Here is a 5,323-nt window from a genome sequence, read left to right on the forward strand (position 1 = left end):
CATTTCACAGGATGATCTAAACCGTTTATTTGCAGGGTCCGGAGAGGGCTAGATGTACGCAACCTTACCCCTACTCTGCAGAGAGGCCGTTTCCGTGACTCGAAACCGTGACCGCAGCATAAATAGACTATACCCCATAAATTATACCCGTAGGATGATCTAACCTTCCACATTGCTTTGAAACCCTAACCTCAATACTGCCCACCGGGGATCATCATCACTCGGGCAAAGGCTCGACCCTAGTAAAGCTTGCTCTAAATAATCCACCAACGTCGGATTCTTATTGATGTAATCATAAAAAGCTAATTTTTCGAAAAGAGATGTTCTAGTAAAATAAAAATTTATTTTGTAGAAAAGAGACGAGAATATTTATAGGGACATATGCGTGAGAAAACAAAGAAGAGAGCTTGAATCCCACAAACGCCCAAAACACTGTGAAAATGACCAAATCGTTAGTCAATTTCATTTTCGTCTTTATTTTTCAAGACGAATTCTCATTTTGGAAGTGTTTTCTTCGAATTTTAGACGAAGCTTCCGATAAACTCAGATTTTGATTTAGAAGTTATTAAATTGGGGAAGTAATGAACCCACATTATTGCTGAAGTCTAACCACCCACATGGTTGGTTGCACATGGAACTGAAATCCTAGTGGCCCAACAACAACATCATGTGTGCGCCCCAATGAGAAGACCCTTCAACGCTTCAAACCCTCTAGTTATTATATCACTCAATTAAACACAGGCCTCCCCAATTTTCTATCTTTAGCTAGAGAGTAGCTTTCACAAAATAAAAGTTTCATTGCATTAGTAACTTGACCATCCTGACTAAATTAGCTAGTGTAATTAATACTTAACTTGACCAATGACACAATATAACCAAATATAATCCGAGGAAATCTAAACTAGAGGCTCCCCTCTCCCTTCTTTAGTAGCAATGTTCACTACTGCCGCTGTTGCAGAGCACATGAAGGGTGACCTTGCAAAAAATTAGCTACAAGGGCAACCCTATTGGGCCATCCCACCAAAGTACATCCATCATTCCTTTAAATTTTGCTGTGTTATTCTAAAATGGACTTTGGTGAGATGGTACAATGGGGCACCGTTGTAGCTGATTTTTGCAAGGGCGTCCTACAGTTTTGATAATGTAACCAAAGATAATACACGTGCTAAAGACCATTACCTACTTACTAAGGGTGCATATGAAGATGTAAAAGACTAATTTAATACAACCAAGGATCACATTCACATTCACATTCACATTCACTAATAACACAACTATCCCAAACCATAAATCCTTAATCTGCTCGGCGACGCTGATCAAACACTCCTCTCATGGGCAACCAGGCAAGAATGTTGCGCACGATCGCAACGTCTACCGTCTTGATGTCCTTAAGTTTATATTAAGTACTTGAAAATCACCCATAACACAACCTTTTTTATATTCTATAAACAAACAACATATAGAATATGAAGCATAAAGAGAACTTAGTCTTTGTCTACATAGGGAAGTGGAGATATGTTTTGTATTAAAATAAGAATATGACAAGTTGGATTTCAATAAGTTTCCACTAATAACCAACGCAATATCTTACTAATAAAGAAATTTAATAATCCTTCATATGAACTATCAATTCCATTCTCCACTTTCCAACATCAATCCAAAAAGAAAATGAAAGCAAACCTCAGCATACTCTCCTTCTATCCATCAATACCCATATAATATGTAATATAATATAAATACATTTATCCTTAGAAACATTAACATTCTCTCCTTTCCCCAACACAAACAAGCATAAAACACACTACTCTTAGAATGTCATCAAACCATAAGTAAATTAAAATTACGAAAAAAAGCCGAAAATTATTCAAATTCATCTCTCCATCACCATTATTCCTACTATATCAGATTTTCATAATCATGTTCTTAAAACCCAAAAGAGGAAAACAGAGAAATCTTTTCTTTCCTTGTGATTTTCATTGAAAGTTCGAACCTGGCGTGTAAATGGCGAGATCAGGCCACCCATTCCCACCACCCCAACAGCTCGAATCGCCCGACAAACCCAAGAAATTTTCTGGGTTATTTGTGCTCTGCAACTCCACTGTCTGATTTCCCAAATTCGAATTAGGATTCTCTCGAAATTCTCCGAATTGCGCCCTTTGAACATTCGAATTATTCGAATTCATACTTTCCAATAAGTTCCCAAATTGCATATTTGAAGCTAAGAGAGAGCTGAAACTACCACTGATGTCGAGCATTCGACGGTCGTGATCAATTGTACTTGGAGGGCTATAAATTGTATTGGGTTCTTGTTTTGGGACTGGTTGTGGGGTAGATGAGGATGAGGATAATGGGCGCTTAGGGTTTGATCGCTTGTTGTTCTTGCGACTACCGCCCCCAACAGGGATGTTGCGAAGTGCACCGCCTTTAGTCCAATAACGACGACAATTTTTGCAGAAATGGCGAGGTTGGGAGAGATTATAGTTGTTGTAGTAGCAGAATTTGGTGTTCATTGAATCACAACGTGGGCATTTGAGGTGTTCTTGTTCGGCGAATTGGGGCTTTAGGGATTGGAATGTTGTTGGATCTTGCATTTTGAGAAGGGGAAATGGACTGGATTTCGTTTTTTTCGCTTATTTCCAAGAAATTGATTTAGGAAATTGAATTTGATAGATGGGTTTTCTAGTGGTGGGATGAAAAGGGTGGAAAAAGGTTAGATTTTGAAGATTTGAATTGGGTTTTTAGTTTCACCAAAGAGAACCCAGTTGGGTTTTGGAAGCAAGGAGATAAAAAAGGAGAGAGATATTTAGAGGTTTGAGATGGGGTTTTTAAATCTGAGTTGAAAAGGATGGATGTAAAGAGTCAGAAAAAAATAGTGGTTGTAGAGCCTTGGGATAGGAATTTTTTCTGTTTTCTTTTTCCCCTACTCCATAGTTTGGAATAGGGGATGGAGAAAGTTAGATATTTGCAGATATGAAATGGGTTTTCTCTATAGAAGAAAGAAAATCAGATTTTTAGAGTGATTGATGCAAGATTTTGGTTGGAAGAGAAAGAGATCTGTTTTAGAGTTATGCAAAATAATGGGACTGGTTTAGGCTTTAAAAGAGAGAAGAAAGAGATCTCAATAGAATTTTCTCAAACCCTAGAAGGTATTTTCATAACAAAACCATAGATTTCTAAACAAAAGCAAAAAGAAAAAAAAAGGTCAGAATTTTCAAGCTTTGAAGTGGGTTCTCATGGGGGAAAGAAAAGCATATAAAATACACAAATTTCTAAGGATCTCAACTTGGATTTCATGAAACCAAAAACCAGATTTCTACCATCAAAAGATTTCAAAAGATCTAACTTTGAGAGGAGGGTTTTCAAGGATGAAAACAACTAGGAATCCAGAGAACACCAAAGCTACAAACAGAAACTCCAAGAAAGGAAGGACTATGGGTCTGAAAGTGTGATGTCGATGATGTGAGGGAGGAACAGAAAAGCAAACTGTATTTTCTCAAGCCTTTCTCATCTCATATTTCTATATTTATATAGTCGGCTAAGCTTTCACATGAATTCACAACTCAGTAAACTCGGATTTAGTACAAATCTTAGCACTCAACACCAATTAAAGTATATCTCTCACTCCTAAGCTCCACTTCACTTCACTTGGAAGCTAATTTCCCCACTTCTAACAAAAGAATTCCTTATATACACGGAAGTTTGGTGTATAATCACCTCTACAATCTTAATTGGCTAACATTTCTTCGATCTCAACCGTCCGTTAATGGATCACTTCTTTGATGGGGTCGTCAGATTGAGAATTGCAGGATCAAATGTCCATAGTTGCTCGATTATCAGTTTATTAGTGATGGGAAAAAATTATTAGTTGCACACAAAAGGACCAATTGTTCTGATCGATTGATAATGGCTATTGGATGGCCCAGATCGATGCGCTATTGTATGATCATTCCATCGATAATATCTCTTGGATGGATCGTATCAATGGGCATGTGTCATTTATGGTTGGGTAATGTGGATGGTTTACACACCAAAACTCAGTGTATAAAATGTGGATGTATATAATATAATCTCTTGGAGCACTCTGCTTGGAGAGTGTGTTTGGTTGCACAAAAGCTGGGATGGCTCAGGAGTTTTGCTGGGCATTTGGGTGACAATCAGCAAAACCCCTTGTTTGGTTGTCAATATAGCATTGACATCCGAGAAGACTCCCATGGTTAAAGAACGCTACATTATATTTTGATCATCCAAATTAGCTTGCTCTAAAATGAAGAATGATGATGCAGTGCCCTCTTTATGAAAGGGCCGAAGAAGAGACCTAAGTACAACCGAATTGAGTTTCTCAACTGACTTTAAAAATGACGTGGATCTATTCAAGGGCTCTTATTCAGCCTTGCATAAAGAGGGCCCTTGCATGTATCATTCCTCGTCTAAAATATAGTACTTATAATTTGAGATTATATTTCCTTAGTTTTCAAAATATATAGTAGGCGAGAAATGATAAATACGCTCATTTTCATCACTTGGGACACCCAGCTGCATTGTACGTGGCAATCAGGTCACTTCATTCCTTCAAATGTGAAGTACATCAAGCACGGGTGTCCCTAGTAATGAAAAGGGGCGCATCTATCATTTCTCAGATTAAAATATAATTACACTCTTAACACAAAACCATAAACAAAATCTGATGGAGCCAAAACTGAGCGAAGCCGAAAGATATGAGCCGAGCGAAAAGGAGCTTGCGTGCAAGCCAAGCAATTAATCGAATGATTCTGGCACGAAATCAGAGCCATCCAATGGATAACGGCCATTTATTGACCGTCCAGTTGTGCGATTAACGAGGCACAAGAATCGTAACGTCGGGTTAACATCAGAAGAGCCACGTCAAGTTCCAAGTGGTACACGTGGCAAATATCTCTTGGAACTATCTACATATCGTACTTTTTTCCAAGGGTAAATACAAATTTTTACCGGGCCAATTAAAATCTCCCCATCTCGTGAAAATCGCACCGTTGGGCCCATGCTCAGATCAAATCATGACCGTACAGATGGTGATGCCATCTTTGATCCCACACCCACATTCTATCGCCACATGGATGGTTAACCCCAGTTCTTATATTTTCTTGGACCGTCCATTTGGTGGATGATCCAACTATGGATGGGCTAAGATGGGCCCAATTGTATGATGATCTTTTTACCACTTGCTAAAAATCTATAGCATGCGAAGGGTTGATCAGGACCGTTGATCTTGTTGCCACCACAAGTTCATATAGGATGTCCATGTTGACGTGTTTGAATATGTTATAGAGGCCCTGCTAATTGTAAT

The 5,323-nt window shown here is 38.4% G+C and overlaps 1 pseudogene; it reads right to left on the reverse strand.

Annotated features, from left to right (window-relative positions):
- Positions 1-1,602: 1,602 nt before the first annotated feature.
- LOC143851505 (dof zinc finger protein DOF1.7 pseudogene) lies at positions 1,603-3,498 on the reverse strand (annotated as a pseudogene).
- Between the last annotated feature and the right edge of the window lie 1,825 nt (positions 3,499-5,323).

The sequence above is a fragment of the Tasmannia lanceolata genome, unplaced genomic scaffold, assembly GCF_043159265.1.
Source record: "Tasmannia lanceolata isolate RefF3 unplaced genomic scaffold, GAP_Taslan_0.1 ptg000003l, whole genome shotgun sequence".
Taxonomy (NCBI): Eukaryota; Viridiplantae; Streptophyta; class Magnoliopsida; order Canellales; family Winteraceae; genus Tasmannia; species Tasmannia lanceolata.